We start from the raw sequence: 14,056 nt of genomic DNA on the forward strand, positions 1-14,056 counted from the left end.
TAGTGGGAGACTTCAGCACCCCACTCTCACCACTGGACAGGAACACCAGAGAGAAACTTAACAAAGAAGCAAAGAAACTAACAGAAGTTTCGACAGATATCTATAGAACATTCCATCCAAACACAAAAGAGTATACCTTCTTCTCAGTGCCACATGGCACTTTCTCTAAAATCGATGACATACAGGGCAATATAGCAAATCTCCACAGATGCAAAAAAAAAAAAAAAAATTGGACCCCTCTGTATTTTATCAGACTACCATGCTTTAAATTCAGCAACAACACAAATTTCAGAAACCCTACAAACTCATGGAAATTGAACAATATATAATTGCACCATTCCTGGGTCAAGGAAGAAATTAAAAAAAAGAAATTAAAGACTTCCTAGATTTCAATGAGAATGAAGACACAACATATCCAAACTTATGGGACACTTTGAAAGCAGTGCTAAGAGGAAAGTTCATAGCACTAAGTGCTCACATGAATTAACTGAAGAATAGTCACATTAGGGAATTAACAGCACAACTGAAAGCTCTAGAACAAAAAGAAGCAAACTCACCCCAGAGAAGTAGACACCAGGAAGTAATTAAATTGAGGGCTGAAATCAATAAAGTAGAAACAAAGAAAACAATACAAAGAATGAATGTAATAGAGTTGGTTCTTCAAGAAAATCAACAAGATATACAAACCATTATCCAAACTAACAAAAAGACAGAGAGAGAACATGCAAATTAACAAAATTAGAAATGAAAGGGGAGGAATAACAATGCACATTGAGGAAATACAGAGAATCTTCAGGTCATACTTTGAAAACCTGTACTCCACAAAATTCGAAAATCTAAAGTAAATGGACTATTTTCTGGATAGATAGCACTTTCCAAAATTAAATCATGAACACATAAGAAATTTAAATAGACCTATAGCCCCTAATGAAATAGAAGCAGTCATCAAGTCTCCCAACCAAAAAAAAGCCCAGGTCCAGATGGTTTCAGTGCAGAATTCTACCAGAAATTCAAAGAACAGCTAATACCAATACTCCTCAAAGTGTTAAACACAAGCAGGGGTGTAATTGCCAAATTCTTTTTACAAGGCTACAATTACCTTGGTACCCAAGCCACATAAAGACACAAGTAAGAAAGAGAACTACAGACCAATATCTCTCATGAACATTGATGCAGAAATACTCAATAAAATACTGGCAAATCAAATCCAAGAACACATCAGAAAAATCATCCACCATTATCAATTAGGCTTCATCCCAGGGATGCAGGAATGGTTCAACATATGAAAATCCATCAATATAATCTACCATATAAGCAAAATGGAAAAAAGATTACGTGATCATCTCACTAGATGTTGAAAAAGCCTTTGAAAAATCCAACACCTCTTCATGATGAAGGTCTTGGAGGGATCAGGTATAACAGGAACATACCCAAACATAATAAAAGCAATATACAGCAAACCAACAGTCAACATCAAACTGAATGTAAAGAAATTCAATGCAATTCCTCTAAAATCAGGAACAAGACAAGGCTGTCCACTCTTTCCAAGTCTCTCAATATTGTACTTGAAATTCTAGCTAGAGAAATACAACAACAAATGGAGATCAAGTGGATACAAATTGGAAAAGAAGTCAAAACTTTCACTATTTGCAGATGATATTATTGTTTAAATAAGTGACCCAACAAACTCTACCAGGGAACTCCTACAGCTGATAAACACCATCATCAAAGTGGCAGGATACAAGATTAACTAAAAAAAAATAGCAGTATCTCTACTATATATTCACAATAAAGGGGCTGAGAAAAAAATCAAAGAAACATCACTTTTACAATAGCCACAAAGAACATAAAATATCTTGGGGTAATGCTAACCAAACAAGTGAAAGACCTATATAGAAAGAACTTTGAGTCTTCAAAGAAAGAAATTAAAGAAGATACCAGAAAATGGAAAGATCTCTCATGCTCTTGAATAGGTAGGACAAACATAGTAAAAATGTCAATCTTGCCAAAAGCAATCTACAGATTCATCAAAATCCCAGCACAATTCTTCACAGACCTTGAAAGAAAAACACTTAACTATATATGGAAAAAAACACGCAGGATAGCCGTAACAACCCTGTACAATAAAGGAACTTCCAGAGGCATCACTATTCCTGACTTCAAGCTCTTTTATAGAGCTATGGTCCTGAAAACAGCTTGGTACTGGCACAAAAATAGACTGGTAGACCAATGGAATCAAATTGAAAACCCTGATATTAACCCACACACCTATGAACACCAGAATTTTGACAAAGAAACTAAAGGTACACAATGGAAAAAGAAAACATCTTCAGCAAATAGTGCTGGTATAACTGGATGCTGGCATGTGGAAGACTGCAGATAGATCCATACTATTGTCATGCACAAAACTTAAGTCCAAATGAACATAAATCCAGCCACACTGAATCTTTTAGAAGAACAAATGGGAGGTCCTCTTGAACACATTGGCATAAGAGACTGCTTCTTGACCATAGCGCCAGTAGCACAGACACTGAGATCGACAATTAATAAATGGGACCTCCTGAAACTGAGGAGCTTTTGTAAGGCAAAGGACACAGCTAACAAGACAAAATGGCAGTCCACAGAATGGGAAAAGTTATTTAGCAACCCTACATCTGCCAGAGGGCTGATTTCCAATATACAAAAAACTCAATAATCTAGTCATGAAAACACCAAAGAATCCAATCAAAAATTGGGGAACAGAACTAAATAGAGAATTCTCCATGGAGGAATCTAAAGTGGCTGAAAGATACTTAAAGTGTGCCACGTCCTTAGCCGTCAGGGAAATGAAAATCAAAACAACTCTGAGATACCACATTGCTCATGTTAGAATAGCTAAAATAAAAAAAACACATAGGACAGTTTATGTTGGAGAATGTGTAGAGAAAGGGGAACACTCCTTCACTGCTGGTGGGAGTGCAAACTTGTACAGCCTCTTTGGAAATCAGTATGGTGGATCCTCAGGAAAACCTCAGTCAGTCTACCACAGGATCCAGCAATTCCTCTCGTAGGCATATATCCAAAAGAAGCACATTCATACAACAAGGACATCTGTTCAACTATGTTCATAGCAGCATTATTTGTAATAGCCAGAAGCTGGAAGCAACCTAGCAAGCCTCTCAACTGAAGAATGGATAAAGAAAATGTGGTACATTTACACAATGGAGTACTACTCAGTGGAAAAAACAATGGAATCTTGAAATTTGCAGGCAAATGGATGGAACTAGAAGAAACAATTCTAAGTGAGGTAACCCAGTCACAAAAAGACAAACATGGTATGTACTCACTCAGATATGGATTTTATTCATAGAGCAAATGATTACCAGCCTACAGTCTACACTGCCAGAGAAGCTAGGAAACAAGGAGGATCCTAAGGGAGACATACATGGTCCCCTGGAGAAGGGAAAATGGACTAGAACTCCTGAGCAAATTGGGAGCATCAGGGGAGGGAAGAGGAAGATAGGAGAAAGAGAAGGGGAGAATAGGAGGGGAGAGAAGGGCATGAGGGAGCAGGAAGTTTGACTTGGGGGAAGAGTAGAGGAGAGCAAGAAAAGAGATACCATAATAGAGGGAGCCATTATAGGTTTAAAGAGAAATCTGGCACTAGGGTAATGTCCAGAAACCTACAAGGATGACCCCAACTAACAATCTAAGCAATAGTAGAGAGGCTACCTTGAATGCCCTTTCCCGATAGTGAGATTGATGACTACCTTACATGCCATCCTAGAGCCTTCATTCAGTAGCTGATGGAAGCAGAAGCAGACACCCACAGCTAAACACTGAACCAAACTCTGGAATCCAGTTGCAGAGAGGGTGGAGTGATGAACAAAGGGGTCAAGACCAGGCTGGAGAGATCCACAGAAACAGCTGACCTGAATAAGGGAGATCTCATGGACCCCAGACTTATAGCATAGGACTGTTCCAGATCCCCTGAATGTGGGTGTCAGTTAGGAGGCCTGGGCAATCTATGGGGCCTCTGATAGTCAATCATTATTTATCCATGGTATAAGAGTGGACTTTGGGAGCCCATTCCACATACAGGGATACTTTCTCAGCCTAGATATATGGGCGAGGGCCTAGGCCCTGCTCCAAATAATATGACTTTGAAGAAACCCATGGAAAGCCTCACCCTTCCTGGGGATCAGAAAGGGGATGGGATATAGGGTCCTTGGGGGTCAGGGAAGGAGGGGAGGGAGAGGGAACTGGGATTGACATATAAAACAAGATTGTTTCTAATTTAAATAAATAAAAAAGATTAAAATATGTATTCAAAGTATAGAACTAGGGAACATAAACTACAGTAAGAAAATTTCTAGGCTGTGCAGAATTAATATAGGCATATGTTAATTAAATGCAATATAGTTTTAGATTACTATAACTTTGTTACACAGTCCTTTTTATGCTATAACAAAATTTACACATTTATATTTCTTGTGATTACAGACACAAAGCTGTTTCAGCACAGAGATGTAGCTCTATGGTGACATAAAAAAGAATAATACATAATGAGCAGCTGAATGATTTCAAGTATGTCAGCATACTTTAATATTTTTATATCAAATATTGAGTACTAATATTAATTTTTATTAGTGTGATGAAGTATTCAAATCATCTGATTACCATAAATAGACTCAAAGACAGCAGTCTTAATTTTTTTTTCAAGACAGGGTTTCTTTGTGTAGCTTTGGTTAAATTTTGATACATGATTTTGTTTAGAAACTGAAAGAGTAAAAGAGATGTTCCTTAGTCTTACTAGATGAAGTCAGTGATGTAAGTAACAATAATGACATACTTTCTATCAAAATCAATAAAAGGCACAGGTCCTACTCTGACTGCTTTTAAACCGCTCTGTATTGAAGGTCTGAGCCTATGTAATAAGGCAATGAAAAGGAATAAAAAAACATATAGGTAAGAAGCAGGACCTATAATACTGCCAACGATATGTTTTATGTGAAAAATGTACACCAATTTGCATATGACATCTCAAGAAATCCAAAAAATCTACTTGACCTGGGAAAATTTTATTGAACTTAGCAAGGTCTCAGGATTCAAGATTAGTGTAAAACATCAATTCTATCTCTGCACTCTCAAAAATTGTAATATAAAATTACAAGCAATTCCATTTATGTTATTATCAAAACCATATACTCGGTAATATGTTTAAAAACTGAAAATCATGTTTTAAATGCATGAAAATGTTACTAAGGCAATTAGAGAATTAATATTGTACAGTGAAGACTGTTTTAATAAGCTGATTTTTCAAAAAATGATGTAATTGTTGAATATTATCTCTAGCCTTCTATGCAGAAATTAACAAATTTTGTCTTGAAATTTATATAGAAACAGAAAGGCTTGGAAAATTTTAATCTACTTTAAAAAATATTTCACAATACCAGGGGAACTTATACTCTAAAAAAGGTGTTTCAAATGAATCAGTAGAAGGAAATTGATTATCAGGAGATAGACCAACATGTATAGGCAAATGATTTTTAGCAAAGACAACAAATGTAATTTTCTGGGTTAAGGAAAGAAACAAAGTTAGTTACCATCCTTCATTTATTATATTTAAACAAAGGAAAACATATTTACCCAAGTCCGTACCAAAAAATAGCTCTAAGTTTATAATAAAGGTTTTACATCAAAGTAAAAACTACATACCTTCAAAAATTAGTAGAATATCTTAGAATGACAGTAATTATGTATTAGGTTACAATATATGAGAAAAACAATAAATTTAACAAATATGCAATTTTCCTCATTTATAGTGTTCATGGTCAATGCACAAAGTGGAAAGTTAATTTGCTGTACATAAATGAGAAAAAGAAACCAAACTCACAATTGATATAATCCTTTATATCTCAATTAAAAATAAGCAAACAAAGAAGCTAGGTTTGGTGATGTAAGCCTGTAATAATAGCTGCTTTGAAACTCCTGAGGCAGGAGCATTATAAGTTCGAAACCTATCTGTGCTGCAGAGAAAATTCAAGGCCTGCCTGGGTAACTTAATAAGACCCTGTCTCAAAATTAAAAAAGAAAATGGCTAGGGGTGTATTTTAGTGATAGAGGCCTCAAGTTCAACTTCTAATATTACAAAAATGACTTAGAGACTACAAGAAAAACCTTTTCCTCCATGTGCAAATTATTTCAACAGGTCCACCATAAAAGAAGATGTAAGGAAGTTCAATGAACATTTGAAAATGTAATACTAATATTATTAGTTAGTCAACAGGAAACTGTAAGTTCAAGTAAGAGTTTACTCTCTTCAGGATTGCTAAAACTAAAAGTACCAGACACCAAACGTTAACATTGATGCTCTAATACTTTCTGTGCTAGTCAGGGTATGAAATATTACAGCACTTTTCAGACATTTTCTAATGCTTATGAAGTTAAACATGAACCTTCACCATGGCTGAGTATTCTCAGACCTACTTATTTATTTAAATGAAAATGAAAGCACACATAGTCCTTGTCTCAGTGACTGTTTTCCTGCTGTGAACAGACACCACAACCAAGACAGCTAATAAAAGAAAGCGTTCACGTGGCGGCCTGATCGAAGTTTCAGAGGGTGAGTCCTGACCCTCATGTCAGGAAGCATGCTGGCAGGCAGGTGGGCCTGGTGCTGGAGGATGAGCTGAGCACTGCCTACTATTTCACATGCAGAAGGCAGAGGAGAGAAGAGGAGGGTGAAGGACTCGGAGGAAGAAAAGAGAGACTGGGCCTGGCATGGCTTTTTAAAACCTCAAAAGCCTGCTCCCAGTGACACACCTCCAACAAGGCCACACCTCCTAATCCTTCCCAAATAGTTCTACTAACTGGTGACTAAGCACTCAAATACATGAGCCTATGGGGCCATTCTCATTCAAACCACCATAGTCCTATGTACAAATATGAAGGCCCAAGGTTGGAGAGATGAATTGGCACTTAAGAATCCTGACTGTTCTTCCAGAGACCCCTGGTTCAGTTCCCAGCACTGATATGGAAGCACACACTGTCTCTGACTCCAGTTCCAAGGGATCTGACACCCTCTTTTGACCTTCTCAGGCACTGCATACATGTGGTGCACAGACATGAATACAGGCAAAGAATCCACATAAAAATAGAGGAAAATTATAACTTCTTGAATAAGAAAGTTAAGTCGCTTTTTTCATAATAACCATCATATTGAACCAACCTAAATGCCAGTTATAAAAAAATTGAAGTGTACAAGAGAATGTGAACGAAACTGTGGTAAGTTCATAGAGTTAACTACTGTACTTGTGTGTAGTCTGGAAAGCGACCATCAGAATTGATGGAGATGATTTTATTATGGCTCCCCAAATGTTACTTGGGGTTGTTCACTTGACAAGACTCATGAGCTATGTGCACAGGATGGTATATGTGACTGTGTATCATTTACAAACCAGTTGAATTGCTGATGCAGTCTTTGAGATTCTTAACTCATTGGAAAAGTGCTTATCAAACCTTGGGTTTTCAGTATTCCTAAGTCAGCCAAGCCTCACACACAGTCACTCTTGCTTTCCTTTGCTTGGGAATAGAGACACCCCCAGAATCTGCTCTTTACTTCACATTTTGTATACTTACCAGCTCCCCATACCTCCACTCAGAATACTGCTGGGCTTCGGACTGTCTCTTTATTCTCGTTTTTCATTTCATCTAGCTGCTGAAATATATTATCTGAATTTTCTGCCTCTCACCACCCCCTGTATATTCCTAGTACTGGTTCTTAATTCACTCAAGAGTCTCTTCCTGATTATTCACAATATTGATGTAACATTTGTCTTCACATCCTATTCACAATCTGATAGAAAAGTTCTTCTAATTTATCCCAGACCACTCTACAAAATTTCCAACTTTGTTATGCTGGAATTTATATTAATCATGTTCTCCAACTACAACAAAAAAATGTTCCTACTCTAGTCTCCAGTGTGGTGTTGTCGTCTTATTATCTTTACTTCTTTGCTATTCAAATGTAACATTTGTGCCATCTGACAATTTTGACACCTGCTATATCCTACGTGAAGAGGTTTGAAATTGTATATGAAGTTAATTTGGGAAGTTGTCCTTTTTGGGTTATGTGAAGATAATGATAGTAAAATTTTATCACTTACTCATTTTTAAATTTAACTAAACAGATACATACCAAGCACCTAGTCCATGCCTGGGACTGCACTGAGAGCTATAGACATTTGCAACCATCATGCATGTATTCTATGTTTTAAAAGAGCTTGAAGCCTACCACATTAGAAAATTAAGAAGTAGATATAGTTCATCATGTTAAATTGTGTGTGTTGCTAATTTTAATGTACTTTTGGTTTGTGGTCAGTATAGTAAATTTTGACTACTGTGAGCTGCATCTGGGTATCATTTTTGGTTGGATATAGATTATGTGGAAAGCTGGTAAAAATATTAGTTTAATGTCCTAATAGGCATTGAGCCTTTCCCTGTTGTACTGAAAGAAAAACCTAGTTTGTTTGACATTTAGTAGAATGATTGGATTGGTGCAGGAGTCTGTGAGAATGTTACTGGAAAAGCATAGTGTTCGATCATTGGGCTGAGAAGGTCTTCCCCGGATTAGATAGATAGCATCCTAGCACTTGGGCCTAGATGGAACAAGAATGCAGGGCAAGGACCAATTCCTGTTCCCCTCCTTGGAGCTAGGATACCCTTTTCTTTCTGGATGTGGATCTTGGAATATTCATGTGCTTTAGGAGCCATGTCGTGGCCCCACAGTCTCTGACCATTGATCTGGAGTACAAGTTATACCATCCCCTAGTTCTAGGAATTCCAACTTGAACTGAGCCACACTTGGGATTCCTTGATTATGCAATCTATGTCTCAATCTAAGCTGCTTCCCTAATAATCTCCTTCTAAACTCTGAGTCTGTGGGTATAGAAAGATGGAGATCGTATCAGTCTGTCTCAATGGAGGACCTTGTCACAAACAGTGAAACTCCTCCCAAAGAACATAGCAAGTAGCAGTGTGTGTGTGTGTGTGTGTGTGTGTGTGTGTGTGTGTGTGTGTGTGTGTGTGTGTGTGTATGCACACACATGTGCACTCCTAAGTTTACACATGTGCACATACATACAAGTAAAAACAAGGATTTATCGTGAAACTTTAGTTCATGTAATCTGGGAGACTGGCAAATCTAAAATCTACTTGGCAGGTCAGTAAGCTGGAACTCCAGGGAAGAGTTAGTACTGTAGATTGAGTCATTGGTGGCAAATGATGTCTTCTTCCTGGGATCTTGGGCTGTTTTTTTTTTTTTTTTTCCTGTAAAGCTTTCTACAATAAGGAATACAAGGTCCTTATTCAGTATCTACTGATTACATTATTTTCATCTAAACATATCTTTACAGTATCTAGAGAGATGTTAGGCCACATACCTGAGAACTGTGGCCCATATAATTATCACAGAAATATGGTCATGTCTCGGAACAGCCTTCTAGCTCCATTCTCTCACAAAGCTTTAATCAAGTCATGGATATCCAGGGCCATAGTATTGTCTTATATTTTTGGTTGTAAGCCTATCCTTTAATGGCTGAGCCATCTCTCCAGCCCAGCCATGGTATTCTTTAACAAGGAAGCTGGCTATTGGCTTAGAAACTTTCCTCAAGTCCTTTCCAAAGGGACCTCTCCATAAAAGCATTCATAGCATGGCAGCCAAGACTAACAGAGCTAGAGTGATGTCACTTCTCCTCACTTTTCTCATATTCTAATTCTGAGGTAGCCACAGGGTCTAGCCCTCAGTTATGATAGTGGTGAGACACCCAAGGGTATAAATACAAGGATAGAAGCATGAAAACAATCAATATTGTCCTGCATTTGCTTGCTGTGTGACCCACTTTAAGCTTCCAGAGAGAGGGAAAAGGAAAGAGTCCTTTCCTAGTACAAATAAATAGTATGCACTCATGCTTGGTTTGGGGCACAGAGATGGAAGGAACTGGAATTATATGTCTCAGGGAAAAGTCATCTGATTTTAATGGTCTGGAGCAGTGGTTCTCAACTTGGGGGTCATGACACCTTTGGGGGTCACATATCAGATACCCTGCTTATCAGATATTTATGATTCATAGCAGTAGCAAAATTACAGTTATAAATTAGCTATGAAATAATTTTATGGTTGGGTGTCACAACAACATGAAGAATTATATTAAAGGGCTGCAGTGTTGGGAAGGTTGAAAACCCCTGGTCTGGAGTCATGATTAGAAATTCTAAAGTAATTCTAAAGTAATGACAAAGCAAAGAGCAGGCTTCTCCCACTTTCATTTACAGTCAATTTTGAATTGGCATTAAACATTTAATTAAATATTTAACATCAGAAAGACAAGGGAAAAGATAATCAAAGCTCACTTATGAATCAAAAGTCCAAAGCCCCAAGTCTACCTTTGGAACCTTAAGTAGTACTTCCAGCTCAATCTGTAAGGTAAGAGTATAAGAGAAACCATTTGGCTTTTAGATGTTATTGCTGCTGTGTGTGATTGGCAGGTTGAATATTACACTGTAAATGCCTAGGCCCACAGGAACTAGGCAATGACCTCACTGAAAGAGTAGGAAGAAGGCAGCTGGAGAATACAGGCCTCTGCTTGCCCTCCTACCTCTGCCCTTACCAGTCTTTGACATGGAGGAACCCATCCCATTGTTACCAGATCTTGTTTTTCTATGTTTTAAAAATGTCCATTAATCCAAGTGCTCTTATAACTGGGTAATTCTCACAGCAGTTTCCATGGCTATGTGCTCTAGACACCTTAGGACTCACTACCAGGTCCCTTCTAGGTGCAGTATTTTAACCCTTCAGAGAAGACTTTCCGTACCCCAGTAGGGACCTTCAATTAAGGAGGACTGTAGACTGACTACAAGGTCGAACAGGTACACCTGGAGGAAGAAGAAAAGCTGGGGAGTCTATCCTATCTGGGCCAGTAAACTCCAGAGTTAGGGGTGCATTGTCCTGGAACTAGTAGACTGTTCTATTAGATACAGAGATTTGGCTCTGAGTGCTCTCCTAAGATTGAAGATGACAGAGGAACACACATTTCCAACAAGGAATTTAGGCCTGCTCCTTGAGAAAATAGGATGCCCTCATGGGTTCTTGAGTAGTAGAATGTACATAATTAGAATTGCATTAAAAGTTATTTATGCATTCATTTTTATTGGCATATGTATCACCATGTACATGAAAGAATAACAATTGTTTGTCTCTTGACAAGATGACCACAAAGAAGGAAAGCTTGCTGAGAGTGTACAGTGATAAAGCAAGATGCCATGGCTTAGAATAAAAGGAAAGAAGGTGGAAGAGTGAGAAGGGTGAGAAGTATCCATGGCTCAGCCCATTTTGTAAGTGCTGTCTTCTTCCATTTGAGATACTGTAGCAAAGTAACATAGACTAGGATTTGTTCCGTAAAAGGATTTCTTTACTCCCAAGCAGATGTGTGTCTTCCATTGGAGACTGCAGAAAATAGAGAGAGCTTCCTGCATGCAGAATGAGGCATCTTTTAGAAGGGCCCTAACCCTGTTAATAAGGATCGAGGAAGGAGACCCTTAAGGCTCATTCACATCTGAAAGTCATCACCTCTTAATGATGTCACATTGGCAAGGGACACAGTTAGAACACAGCCCTGTCCTTGGCAAATATCTTAGATGAGAGAATCGAAGCCACTCTCTGCTTCTTCTGCTCAGCACAGTCTTGTGTGTGTCTGGTGTGGACAAGGCAATGTGGCTGGGTGACAGTGGGATTGTCTCTCAAAACTATAAATGATAAGATTCTTGCTAAGGTTCTTTTGAATTGAAGTCCACAACATAGAAGGACTAGGAATATCCACTACTGTGACAAGACAAATGGTTTTTAAATTAATTTAAATTCATCTTTAAGTGAATGATACACAACCAAATAGTATCCTTGTTTCCCCTGCTTTTGATGAATCACAGCCACACTCATACTGCTCTGTGCTTGTTACGACAGAGCACATGTCATACTGCTTCCCAGAGGAAAAGGCTGTGTGGTCTCTCTCCTCAGTGACAACCGTGTTTTCTTGAACAATGCCTATTAAAGGTCACATTGAAGATCTGAGTCACAAGCGTTATGATTTAAATTTGAGTTTAAAAATGGCATGTCTAGAGCTTGCCAATTTCCATTAAGAACCACAGTGTCATTTTGAATTACTGCCGAATTGAGCAAGACCCTGCAGGATATTGTATCTCTTAGCAGAAGGCGTGCATGTTCTCCTTGGCTCCATTCTTTGCCTCTGTTGCGGCAAGGAAAATGATGTCAGACTTCATGGACCTGCTTTCTTGTAAAGTCCCTGATTTTCCGGTAACAACTGAGAAATAGAACTTTATCATCTCTGGTTCATAATGCTCACCATGAGTGTTGCTTTCCTTACTGAACCTTCTTGGCTCCCCTTATGCCTGACAGAGTTTATTGCCCTTATCTCTTATCCCTCTGAGGTTACCAGACATCTACACCCCCCAGCGGTGTCACCATACAGTCTAACCACTACTTCAATAAGTTTGTTCTCTCTTCACCATTTATGTGAAGATCTTGCTTAATGCTCAAAATGACCTTCCAGGGAAGGTTTTGTAGGAGAAATGGAGTGAGAGAGTTTGAGTTCCATGGCCAATGTCCCACAGCTAGTGAATGATGAAACAGGCTCTCTAGAGAGTCGGATTCCCCATTTCATTCTTATTAGTAGCAACATCTTTCTAGTTGTATTCCTCTATGAGACAGTAAGTTTTCAGGGGGCAGAGGAAGGACTGTGTACTGTTTCCATATTTCTTGAATTTTAAAACTTCTTAACTGACTCATACATATCCAGTGTGTAGTGGCTAAGTGAGGACTGTTGGGACTTTTGGTAAGCAGACACGCATGTTACTTTGAATTTGAATTTGAATGCTAGATTGTGCTTGAATGGTAAAAAAGACAGAAAAGGATGGTTAGCCACTGTGGACTGTTCATTTTGCATTTCCATAACTTAGATCCCCTGTTCCCTCCCTCCCATTCTCTATTAAGGTCTTTTTCTTTCCTTCAAATTTGAACTCCCTTCATGTCTCTCTGTTCTCTATTCTTCTCCATGTACCAGTCCCCAACTTTCCAACCTTGAAAACACCATCAACCATTTCCTGTCCTTTGTTTAGATGGGACTTATATTTCACTGCCAAATATAAAATTAATATTTTAAAGTTATATGTGGCGATCCTGGCTCCTAGGTCATTTTCTAGCCTTTTTAAGGTACTTACCAAGTACAGGGCAAATGAGATAAAATTTCCAAGACTTAGACAAAAGTACATGGCGTTGAAGACTTGCCCACTGAGGGAAGTTTTAAAGTGTTCAGTTGCTGGGCACTTCAGGGGGTATGAAGACAGATGGCTGGTAGAGTCAAACCATGAGTCTGTGCTGTTTCCAGAACCATGTTGTCAAGTGACTGAAAATGGAAATAGAAATCTAGAAAGCGCCCTGTCAAACCTTACTAAGCCCCCTTCAGTCATTCAGGTGGACATAGCCAATTACCTACTTCCCTCAGGGCACCCTCAGAGGCTGCAGACTCAATTCCCAACATGTCAAAGGAAGGAAACTGAGTCGTGTAGAGGGGCCTGTGGAATTAAGAAGTGTGCATTGCCTTTATTGGCATAGCAGAGCATACAAACCACACTATCACACCAGGGAACTACTTGGTTTCCAAGGAACTCTCTTTGTTTGCTTAGGAAAGAGAGTTGGAGGGGAAAACTGCATTGCTTAAGTCTGGTTGTCTGCCCTTCACGGGGGCTGAACAGAGTAAGACAATATTTGTTATAAACCTAAAGCAAAGTAGGAAACACAATTTCATAATTAATTTAGTAATATTTGAACTTGGTATCTCTGGAGGTTATGTGCTTCTCATCAGTTGTGTTTATGAAATGGTTTTCTCAACCTCATCGGTTACATCATGACATGAGAGGAAGAGCCAGCCACAAGTTCTTTGGGTTTTAGTAGAAACAGGACTTAACCCTGAGCTCAACAAGATGTGTGTCAGCTTTTCTCACTCGC

Source organism: Cricetulus griseus (assembly GCF_003668045.3).
Source record: "Cricetulus griseus strain 17A/GY chromosome 1 unlocalized genomic scaffold, alternate assembly CriGri-PICRH-1.0 chr1_1, whole genome shotgun sequence".
Classification (NCBI taxonomy): domain Eukaryota; kingdom Metazoa; phylum Chordata; class Mammalia; order Rodentia; family Cricetidae; genus Cricetulus; species Cricetulus griseus.